The sequence below is a fragment of the Macrobrachium rosenbergii genome, chromosome 42 (assembly GCF_040412425.1).
Source record: "Macrobrachium rosenbergii isolate ZJJX-2024 chromosome 42, ASM4041242v1, whole genome shotgun sequence".
NCBI lineage: Eukaryota > Metazoa > Arthropoda > Malacostraca > Decapoda > Palaemonidae > Macrobrachium > Macrobrachium rosenbergii.
This window is the reverse complement of record NC_089782.1, coordinates 43,010,296-43,023,065: the sequence shown is the minus strand read 5'-3', so window position 1 is coordinate 43,023,065 and position 12,770 is coordinate 43,010,296. Positions and strand designations below refer to the sequence as shown.

Here is a 12,770-nt window from a genome sequence, read left to right as displayed (position 1 = left end):
GTAGCTGTATTGTTGTAGGACTTACCAGTTTAGCAGCTGTGCTTAGTTGCAGTACACTCATGCGTGCACACATGTTTACCAACACACGCACGCACATATACACAAAATATATATATATATATGTATTTGCATACATATTTATGTAGTGTATATATATATATATATATATATATATATATATATATATATATATATATATATATATATATATATATATATATATATATATATGTATGTATGTATATGTATGTATGTATGTATGTATGTATGTATGTATGTAAGGGGCAGTACAAACACAACACATGCATCGTTTATACAACTATGCCGCGAAACTACAGACCACAAATTGGGGTCATCCATGTCTACGAATTACTTGTAATTACCAAGAGGAATCTGAATGACATTACTTAAAACATTGCCCTGACAGCTCTAGGCGAAAAGTTACATCAAACGCCAGAGCTAAAAGTTACAGTATAATTACTTTCCTCCGAATACTCTGACATCTTAGATATTTATTTATTTATTTATTTGATAATCATTTTCAACTATCGATTGCGCGAGGTAGGACTTCATTGTTGAGTGAGATGACAATGTATTTTGTAGGAAGTGTTTTAAAATGTGTGCCGGGATTCGTGAGAAGGGATTAGGATGATAGGGTGCTTTATCGATTGTCAGGTGAGGTCAGGACGTGTTGGACAGTTCGCAGGGAACGTGAATATTCTCTCTCTCTCTCTCTCTCTCTCTCTCTCTCTCTCTCTCTCTCTCTCTCTCCATATGCCCATTTCTATGCACATTCTCTCTCTCTCTCTCTCTCTCTCTCTCTCTCTCTCTCTCTCTCTGTCTTTTATGCTTCATTTCCATGCATACATTTTAACTGCAGTGACTTTTTTCACATGGAGGAAAAAACTAATTGTCAGAGCATTAATTGTCTGTCATTAACCCTTCATAGTTAATCGCAATTTGAAGGAATCATTGCAGGAATCCTCTGGTGATAGTTCGGGATATAATTAGCCTTAATGATCAAAGTGGACAATCATGAAGGGGTTGGGAGAGAGAAAGAACGAGTGAGAAAGATCGTTAATGCTCTCAATAATTTTCCTTTTCTAACACACACACACACACACACACACACACACACACACACACACACACACACACACACACACATATATATATATATATATATATATATATATATATATATATATATATATATATATATATATGTGTGTGTACATATATATATTGTGTGTGTGGCAGTGAAGACTCAAGAGTCACAGTTTGTTTTCTCGTTTGAAAGACCATTAATCTCTTATTTAAAATCACTCGCAAAATTACCCCATTCTGATTTCGTGTGTTGATTACTGTTTAAGTAGGTCGAATGTTGTACTTGTCTTAATTGCGCACTCAATTAATTCATAGAAATTCTAGCTCTGCTGTTTTTAAAGATATATTTCCAACCTCTTTGTATCTCCATCCATATTAAAGAAACGAAATAAGTTTCTGAAATGAAGACGGCTTTCTTGTCAAGGGTGTGAAATGGACTGTGTCGTTTGAATTCTGTTTGAAAGTTGCGTGAAGTAATATGTGTAATTTTTAGAGTTCTTACCTCCCAGATGGGTAACACTATTGACTGAATGGTTTGATTGATTGATTTCCTACATGTTGAAGTTTTGCTGGTACATGAGATTTCGAATGGCGGGTATAGTGGTGACTGTAGACACATTTTTCCAGTTTTTGGTCCTTTATTTCTGAAGATTATTCATTTTCTTTCGCATTCAGAAGATGTTCTTAACCCCACAATATACGTGCTGGTACAGACGAATGGGTGTCGACACTCGCGCCTAAGATGCCATGTCCTATTCTTCTGGTACTTCCAAAGCTAGCGTTGGACGCTACATGATCTCAGCAACAGTTTTACTGTATTCTTAGTAGGTCTGGACTGGTCGGAAAGCTGTAGAATTGGGCACCTGCAAAAGTTTCATGTTTTTCCCCACTTCCTTGAGGGAAGCATCGTCTTTTCGAGACGTTTCCTTACAATAAAGAACTCTTCACCTTCCTTGGGGAACGCACCTTTCCCATGAGGAATGCCTCCCCCAAGATCTTAGTGCCTAGGCCTAGTGCCTTGTTTTCATTGTCTTCAAAAAATCTTGGCTATTTAAGAACTTTCTGACTGTTAGGGCCATGTAGTTGATATTAATAAAACTGCTTGGGTATTGTGGTTGTCCCGTTGATAGTTGGTTCTGTCTATTACCTGCTGTTGTCATCAGGAATTTGATGCCATATATGATATGGCTGTTGATGTTCACCTCGGTGAGATAATTCAGGTTCTTTCTGGTAACCAGAGGGAGCATTCATTAATTTACCTTCGCCCTATGCGTTTTATTTTCTATGGCTTTTATTATGTAGAAAACAATGTTCACACTTGTCAGAGGTAGTTTGTGACAAATGTTTCTCAGTTCATTATTTCAACGGGAAGTTCAGTGAATGCAACAAATGTTTCTCAGTTCAGTATTTAGAAGGGAAGTTCAAGGGATTCACTGAAGAAAAAGAAGAAAAAAGCACATTAATGCCGTCATGCACAACTTGGTATTCATTCCAGCGGTAAAATCCTTACTTTTACATTTGCATGTTTATGGGCACATTTATTTATGGTGTGGTTTGAAGAGCCGACTGTCAAGCCAGAAGAATCGTACCCTTAGGTCAAGGTCACTTGTATAGGGGCGAGATGGATGCTGTAATAAGAATTATGCTATCACATGGATAAGGGTGTGTAAGATATGCATTTTTAGATTCATTGCTATCAGATGAATGGCTGTGTTAGTGATAGGATTTAGCTGAAATTATGCAATCAAATGGGTAGATTTATTTTATAACTCGTGTTTGTCATTTCACCAAGATAATGAAATGAAGGAATTAATGATTACTTATCAGCATTGATAAAAAAGGTAAGGCGTTTACTTTCAAACTCGATTCGTATCAGATTTTCGATCTTACATTTTCATTTATAATTGAATTCTTTTTTTTGTATCGGCTTATACGATTTATTGTCGTTACGTGATGCAGAGGTAATAATTCCGGCCTGTATGAAAGTGTATTATCTGCTAGTGTGTGCGTGTGTGTTTATTTTTATGTGTTAATAGTTTTATCATAAATCTAAGTCTGCAGTGTCAGATTCTTTGAAATTTGCGAAGGAAATTCTTTAATCCGGAAATTTATGTGTATTCCTTTTTGTCAGGTTCTAAGAGAGAAGTCTCTTTTTCTGTTACTGGCGAGAATTTTACAAGTAATATTGATTGTAGATTAGGTTGCCCCAGTTTTCACCTCCAGTTCAATAACAGCTTCGAGCGAGCCTTGTGTAATTCAAGAACTGTAGTTCTTTGGTCGTGGTAAACCACGTTGTCACAATAATAATAATGATAATATTTAGAGAGTGCTAGAACCGACTGAAGTTAAGTGCTGCTAATGATTGATATTTAAAGTTTATTTATTTATTTTTTTTTTTTTTTGTAATAAGAGTGTGCAACGTGAAATCGTGGCTTTACAAGAATCCCCACCTTTGTAGTTGTTACCTTAGACCAAAATAATGAAATGAAGGAATTAATGATTACTTATCAGCATTGATAAAAAAGGTAAGGCGTTTACTTTCAAACTCGATTCGTATCAGATTTTCGATCTTACATTTTCATTTATAATTGAATTCTTTTTTTGTATCGGCTTATACGATTTATTGTCGTTACGTGATGCAGAGGTAATAATTCCGGCCTGTATGAAAGTGTATTATCTGCTAGTGTGTGCGTGTGTGTTTATTTTTATGTGTTAATAGTTTTATCATAAATCTAAGTCTGCAGTGTCAGATTCTTTGAAATTTGCGAAGGAAATTCTTTAATCCGGAAATTTATGTGTATTCCCTTTTTGTCAGGTTCTAAGAGAGAAGTCTCTTTTTCTGTTACTGGCGAGAATTTTACAAGTAATATTGATTGTAGATTAGGTTGCCCCAGTTTTCACCTCCAGTTCAATAACAGCTTCGAGCGAGCCTTGTGTAATTCAAGAACTGTAGTTCTTTGGTCGTGGTAAACCACGTTGTCACAATAATAATAATGATAATATTTAGAGAGTGCTAGAACCGACTGAAGTTAAGTGCTGCTAATGATTGATATTTAAAGTTTATTTATTTATTTTTTTTTTTTTTTTTTGTAATAAGAGTGTGCAACGTGAAATCGTGGCTTTACAAGAATCCCCCACCTTTGTAGTTGTTACCTTAGACCAAAATAATGAAATGAAGGAATTAATGATTACTTATCAGCATTGATAAAAAAGGTAAGGCGTTTACTTTCAAACTCGATTCGTATCAGATTTTCGATCTTACATTTTCATTTATAATTGAATTCTTTTTTTTTTGTATCGGCTTATACGATTTATTGTCGTTACGTGATGCAGAGGTAATAATTCCGGCCTGTATGAAAGTGTATTATCTGCTAGTGTGTGCGTGTGTGTTTATTTTTATGTGTTAATAGTTTTATCATAAATCTAAGTCTGCAGTGTCAGATTCTTTTGAAATTTGCGAAGGAAATTCTTTAATCCGGAAATTTATGTGTATTCCCTTTTGTCAGGTTCTAAGAGAGAAGTCTCTTTTTCTGTTACTGGCGAGAATTTTACAAGTAATATTGATTGTAGATTAGGTTGCCCCAGTTTTCACCTCCAGTTCAATAACAGCTTCGAGCGAGCCTTGTGTAATTCAAGAACTGTAGTTCTTTGGTCGTGGTAAACCACGTTGTCACAATAATAATAATGATAATATTTAGAGAGTGCTAGAACCGACTGAAGTTAAGTGCTGCTAATGATTGATATTTAAAGTTTATTTATTTATTTATTTTTTTTTTTTGTAATAAGAGTGTGCAACGTGAAATCGTGGCTTTACAAGAATCCCCCACCTTTGTAGTTGTTACCTTAGACGTTTGTCTATTTTCTGAAATTGTCTTGTGTTATTGCTTTATTTATTTAATTATTTATTTTTTTGTAAAGTAAGCAGAAATGCTCCCTCCAAGGGAGCGTGGCTTAGGGGAGCCCATGTGTTTTATCTACCGAGTCATCAGCAGCCAATCTCTGGTTCTCCCAGGCCCTAGCTTGGGTGGAGAGCGGGGCTTGGGGGCTGACCATATGTATATATGTTCAATCTCTAGATGCAATGGCGTGTCCTTTGCCTCTGTTGCTCATGAACGACCTTTGAACCCTCCGCAGTATTGCCTACAATCAGGAAGATAGTCTAGCCTCGTTTGAGTAAATTGCCTTCAAGGGATTTGAGTTTTTTTTTTTTTTTGTGATAATTGGTGTGACTCCTGGCTGCAGGAATGACATGGTGCCTAGGATCGCTGGAGAAATTTCAAAGTTGTTAGTAGGGATATAAGCGTTCCGTAGGATGGAAATAGGAGGAAGAAAGATTTGCAGAGAAATTATTTCTATTCAGCACACCCTGTACATTTGATAGCATTAGTACGAGCAAGGATGAATCAGTTCTCTTTCATAGTTAGAGAAGTTGCTCAGAAAATAATTCCTATCTCTTTTCAAGTAGAAGCATATTAGAATCCCCTCTCTTGAGAATTAGGTAAGCAGGAGAGTGCATACAGATTGACGAGCTAGCATAGCATGAATAGATTTTATACCAGTATCGCTGCTTGCGATATATTGTTGTGAAAACCACATTTCTCTTTGGTAGCTGTGGTATAGAAGTAACCAATCTTTGAGCGTATTTGTGCTTTATTTCTCTTGGCGTGCGCCCGTGTACGTATTTTAAATGAGGACAGATGAGAAATTTCAAATTGCTATAACAAAATATGACGATACAACATTTGTTATATTACCATTTGGCTCCGTTGAATACTTCAGTATATACAGTATATGTACAGTATATATAGTCACCCCAACCTAGCTCAGTGTACCGTGGTCTGTTTCGAATTATATATTGATTGTCTGCATTTTTACACTCTTGGAAGTATTGTGGGATTTGGCGTTATAGAAGTAGGCACAGTAAGTCCGACTAACGGTGTGCCACATATTCTGTAAATAAGTTCAGTGAAACTGAGATGTGTTTAAAGATTGATTTAAACTGATTGTAATATTACATTTTTCTCTTTTTTTCCCTTGGGATGCACTACAAAATGTTCAAAGAAAATTTTGACTAGATAGAAAACGGAAATAATTCAGGGCATAATACTATTCAAACTTGGTGCAAAGCTAAAAAACTGATGTATAGTTGCAAAGGGCAGAAATCTTATTATGTGCTGATAAGCCATCCGGGGGATTCTCGATAATTTTCATTGGAGTTGTCAAGGGAATTCGAGGACATGGATCAGTAGTTGGTTTAAGTGCAATGAAGGTTGAATTTTGTTTACAAGAGGAAAAAGTTCACGGGTATTCATGCTGGCTGTTTGCGGAGCAAGACCCCTTGCTCGTACAAGGGAAACTTAATCTTAGCAGCAACAGGGGATGCTTAGGATAAAAAATTAATACTTTTAAAAAATTTTTCATGCAAAATGAAAATATTGATTTCCTTAACCCCATAAAGCTACATACATACATACATACATACATACATATGCAATGGGAATCTATATCATGATAATGAGATTATTATTTTGTTAACTTGCTTAAAAAGTATTCATAGGAACTCTTATGCAAACAGCAAAGAAACAGAGCAAAGATAAATAAGATAAAGAAGAAAATGCAACTAAATAAGAGATGCATAAAGTGTTTTTAAAACACGTACGTTACGAATTCTGCCCCACACCTCCCCAATTCTTACTCGGTAAATATATTATCAAGAATAAAATTTATTATTCGGTAGTTCATATTTTCCCTTTATCCCTTCAGTAAGGAGACTGTAGACGCCTGGATGTCGTGTGAACGAGATTATAGGTCCTTCGAAAAGAAACTTTCCACTCTTGAAATCTGGTTGTCAAGAACTTCGGATTTTTGTTAAGTTGATGCGTAAGAATCATCGAATTTTTGTGCATAGTGTCATGCCATCATTTTCCGTCGACCAGTACAACAGCAGCATGAAAAAAAAAAAAGTCTTGAGAATGTCCACACGTACATAATGTGTGTATGTATGCACATACCTGTAGTCCCTTCCCCGCCCTTGCATGTTGACCGTAACAGAACTCCCGTCACGTCACAGTACCCTTACCTGGAAAACCTACCGTGAGTCGGGAGAAATTCGTTAATGCCTGTGTTTGTGATTCCACGGTACTCCCATCCTTTCGAAGTTGTTTACGTTTCGCAATTGCATAATGGTTGCCCTTGCTCCGTACCCTGCATGTCATCTTGCGTTGCACGAGCACCGCGTCTGTTATTACCGAGTGTTTGTGTGTATGTGTGTGTGTGCATTTCACCCAATTACTTCCGCATGCACCGTTTCTCGTGACTTCATTGATTGTTACGGGAAACTGGGGAAGAACATTTAAAAAAGATGTAATGTTCGACCGTTGTTGATTAAAAATAAGAAAAGAAAAAAAAAGACACGATTACAGGCTGCTGCGATACGGGTCGTTCGTTTTGGGATTCACGCATGCTGGGAGTTTTCTGGTGGGCCCGATGTCTTAACTTTTCTTTCTTTCGTTTTTTCACAGGCTTACGAAGGAAATGGGGATTGGGGCTAGCTATAAACTGCGTGTTGGGAACCATTGTCTCTTATTAAAACGTTTTGGGATTCAATATAAATTGTTATGGATAACAATATTGTCTTCTAGTGCAAGGAAAAATACACTGGTGTCGTCAACAACTCTGTGTTTGTTGAAGCAAAATGCAATTCTGGCTCAGATTTAGTTTTTAGAACGGGGAAAATTTTATTGTGATATTTCGATAGATAATTGTCTTTTTTTTTTATTTTTTATTATTTTATTTTGTTACTGGTATTGTTGTATGGTGCTGTCAACTTTTACAATATCTGGTCTGGAGCGACTTCACTGGGTTGACTTTTAACATATTTTCATGTGGTGCGGAGTTGAAATCTTATTCTGAAAATAAAGTGTTCTATAAATATTCCATTCCTTTGGTTCGTTTGTAATTTTTTTAGATCTTTAGTAGTTGTCGATGAATGAAACCAGAAATGCTTAATTTTCCTTATAAGTCTGGACCGAAGAAACTTAAAAGTCGAAATAAACAAGTAAAGATCCCTCGCAAATTGGCGGTACCTTCCCAAACACCAGTTTTCATTGCTATCTTTTTTTACGCACGAGGCAATTTCGAATATTGGCGTCGTGTCGACTACTTTGTCAGATGAGTTGCGTGACTTGCTTTGGGAGATTCCGCCGACCTGATGCTAATTTTACCCGCTTTCTAATTTAAGGTCCAGATTTTATGCTCTCCCAGGTCGCCCCTCGTTCATTCCCCGTGGGGATTCCAGCCCCACATCTGGTTTATTAAACCGCAGTACGCAATTTTTCCATGTGGAAGATAGATAGCCACGTCCCATTAATTCTCGCTATAACATGACATTAACTGGTGATCCCGAAATTTAAGGGATCTGAGGAAACTCGTCAGTGAGGGCAACTTTGGCAACTCCTTAAGTGGCCAAGGACTTTCTTAAGTGGTTAAGGGCTTTTTGAAAATGTGCAAACTAGATACACTGAAAGTGGCTTTGAGACCCGCCCCTGTATTGGAATCTGCAAATGAATTACGAGAATCTCTGTTCGAAACTTGAGGGAATTTAGGTGACCAGGAATCTAGAGGAATTTGGAAAACTTGTCTTTGAAGGGAATGGTACCGTGTCTTCCTAAACAAGGGGTTCGAGAGAAAATTTAGCAACTTTTATTTGGATTTTAAGGTGACTTACTTTATGTGCAATTGGTTTCCTTGAGCCAGGAGCCACCGTGATGTCCATTTCCTTCAGAGAAATTTATAGACTTCCGGAACAAGAAAACTGTTTAGGTTTTGGAGTATTCAGGTTTTGTCTTCCTTATCAAGACTTGTCCTAGTTTGTTGTATCAGACATGTTACTTTCCACATAGGAAATAGAAGTACTCGTTACTGGTTTTCATCAGAATGCTTACCAAAGGCCTTGTTTGACAAAGACAGAAGTACTCGTTAGTGATTTTCATCAGTATGCGTACCAAAGGCCATGTTTGACTGAGGCTGGGATGTTGTGGCTCTTCATTAATTTTCACTTTATCCGTAGCTTTCATATTTCCAGTTTCCGTGAAGAAAGTGAGCCAGCATCTATTAACAGTTCTGTAGGTATATAACCCTAGCTCACTTACTGGGACTGAAGAGATTTCTCAAGTTTGAAAAAATCTCACCCGGATTCAGGCTGGCAAAGCGGAACAATAATTATCGAATATCCCATTCAGAGGAAAAAAATAAAATAAAAAAGTATCTCGTTTACAGATGAATAAGAGTAAAATTAGTCTTACCTGTCAAGTCCAAGGTCTGAGAGTCGAATGCTGGCCATTACAGTTGCCTTGGATTGTGATATTATGCCCCAGTAATTATTATTATTATTATTATTATTATTATTATTATTATTATTAAAGAAAATTTAGATCAGACATACATGAGTCAGTAATCTGGAGACACATTTCAAACAAACGTATGATTTTCATACGACAGTACAATGTATTTTTTTTCACTGAACGGTTTTGCGACATACATTACTCCCACACACTTAACACTATTATTATTATTATTAAATTGCGCCTTTGTTAGTGCTTTTGTATTTGGAAGTGCATAGTATGCGTTTAAAAGAACACAGCGCCAACCTCTATACCATTCATGAGACAACCGTACATTTTCTTAGAGATGGCTGAAAGCCTCTACTAAGCAAGTGCCATTATTCAAGTGTAATTACATCCTGCATAGTGTTAATGCTGCATCCATACGAGAGACTAATACGCCCTGCGTATTTTCCCATTGCATGCCTGATGTGCATTACGCTCAGCATTCAGTATTGATCCCGCGGAGATTACGTCCCGTCTTGGTACAACGGCGTCTGTTAACGGATGCATTCCACCACTTTCTCCCAACATAATGCTAGACTCATCGCCACGCTTTAGCCTCGTTCCGCCTGTTTTTTGTCAGTTTAGGAAGCTTATATCCTCTCTTCAATACTGCCTTCATCCACGTTCTATGCCTTCTTTCCTGAAAAAATTGCCTTTTTCTCTGCCCTGTTCTGTTTCACTGGTCTTGTGATGTTTCTCGCTTTGTGATTAGCAGGCTTTCAGTGTAACTTTGAGAACTTGAGAAGACAGTCGTCTTTAAAAAGGTGCTGAGGCTTCACATACTCGGTGACCCCATGCGAACCTAATTTAGATGGTCAGTCAGTGAGATTTTTAGTCTTGTGTATGATTAAAAATAATGTAGGTACTCGTTTTTTTTCTTACTGTCAATTTTTGAAGACAATGAAATGGTTTAGTCGCAAATCATAACGTTATGTGAATTTTTTTTTTTTTTTACTGAAAATTTTTGAAGACATTGAAATGGTTTAGTCTCAGATCATAGCGTGTGAATCTTTTTTTCTTACTGTAAATTTTTTAAGACATTGAAATGTTTTAGTCGTAAATCATAACGTTGTGTGAACTTTTTTTTTCATTACTGTAAATTTTTGATGGCAGTGAAATGGTTTGGTCGCAAATCATAACGTTGTGTGAATTTTTTTCATTTTTACAATGAAATGGTTTGTTAATCATAAATTTTTTAAGACAGTGAAATGGTTTGGTAAATCATAAGTCGAATTTTTTTTTTCATATAAATCATAACGTTATTGAATTTTTTTTTATTACTGTAAATTTTTTGAAGTCAGTGAAATGGTTTGGTCGTAAATCGTAAAGTTGTGTGAATCTTTTTTTTTTTCTTACTGTAAATTTTTGAAGACAATGAAGTATTAATTTTTCCACTAGTTGAATATGTACACTTATGGTTACATTGCACCCCAAACAGTATTTCCAAAACGCTGTGAAAAAGCTGGACATTACGTTTTTCCTTTGTTTTGGACCAGGAATGCATTCCAGATACGGGAAGGGTAGTAGCATTTGAAGGGCACTTATCTTTCAACAATTTCCTCACAGTTTGGAGATCTTCAGCGAAACTTCTTTGTAGTTAGACCACAAAACAAACACATTTTTGCTCAGGTGTCCTACATAACTTTTCCTACCTCGCTTTTAGTTCTGTAGACTAAGTAGTTATAGAAAGCTTTAGATTTGTTTTTTCATGAGCAGCGGAATCTTCCAACCATCCTCCTTCATCTAACTGTGTCATTTCTAAATGTAGCTCCAATTCTTAGGTTTGATGTATTGCTTGTAATGTGTAGAATTTTTTAAACCAGTTGTGTAGTCTTGAGATCACTTATCCTTAAAGTTCTTGTGTTGTCATACGCAGTTTCGAAAGCTTAAATAACTGATTAAAATGGTGGTTAATTATGTCTTTAAAGTATTCGACTGATTGAACAATAGATTGACAGTTTGTGATTGTTATTTTTCCAGTCTAACCCAAGAGTTCTAGGGATTCTCAGATGCATCTGCAGAGGTATATCTGCCTTTGAGAAATCCTTGAATTCTCCCTTCCACCCTACCCTCCCCCCCCAAATCATTTCAAATTTCTTTAGATTACACCCCCACCCCTCCAGTACCTTTAATGTAATGTCCAGTAATCTCTCAAGGAACAAAACCCCTTCCCCTCCTATCTTCAATCCTCCAATTCTCGTCACCATCCCCCTCCCCCTGCCCCTCCCCGTTCTTTCCCAATACCCAAAAGATCACGAGACAAACAGATTACGGTTCTTTTTTCCGTTTTTTATCCCACAGGAGGACGAACCGGTAGGAAGGACATTTTGTGTGTGTGACACTCTCTCTGTCTGTAATTATATCCGCTATCTCTTTCTCTGTGTTAAAAGTGAACCAGGCTGTTACAAGCGGAATGAAAAAGAATAATGATTCCACTCTACTTTTTTCAGTGATATTGCTAAATGTTCTGTTCTGAATGGATTTTAAGTGGTTCTGTTTCATTTTCTGCTCTGCTTATGTCATTTTTGCCTACGCGGGGAAATAGACCTATAGTCTGGGATTGTAATTTTTTTTTTAGCATATTTTTTCTAATGATTACCCCTTTTTTTGTGCTTGGGTCGACAAATAGTCATTTACTTGTACAAATAATAGATTTTTTAATGCTACGGCTGATATTTTTCAGAGCCTAGACCCTTTACTTGAGTATTTCATTTTTTCAGCTACTTCATAATATTTCTGTATTTCGATAGAGCCTTTTTTTTTTCTTTACAAGATACGGTTGTTAAGTGATCACTTGTTTGATTTGGATAGAGGGGAAACAGAAATGATTTTGTTTAGAAAGAACAAAAAATAGAGAAATGTTTGCCATGATTTTGAGGACATGAAGTAAGCTTTATATTATATCCAGCAAATAATTTTTAATTTCCTTTTGTCACTAATTCACCCTGCTGAATCCTGTACTGGGCTTCTAATCAAAAATTAGTTGGACCAGTAAAAGTTAAGAAAATCCATGACAGTGAAGCCTTATTGAATCCTGCGGGGCAAGAACTGAATTGATTTTTCAAGGCTTACTCATAGGCCTAAGTCCGTTCATGCCCCTAGCAAAATCATGGCACCAGCAAGTTTACGTAACTAGGCTTTGGGACTTAGTTGAACTTATAAATAAGGTTTTTTCTTAGAGGGAATTTTATTTGAGAGTATTTTCCATGGGGGTTTCCTGTTTATATTCGATCGCAGCATGTACCAAAGCTTGCGGTGCTAAAAGCTTTCGGTGTT

At 36.5% G+C, this 12,770-nt stretch overlaps 1 protein-coding gene across 9 annotated transcripts in view; it reads left to right on the top strand.

Annotated features, from left to right (window-relative positions):
* Positions 1-12,770, top strand: part of Cbs (Cystathionine beta-synthase) — a 194,974-nt gene that overhangs the window by 150,067 nt on the left and 32,137 nt on the right. The gene's annotated exons all lie outside the window — the stretch shown is intronic.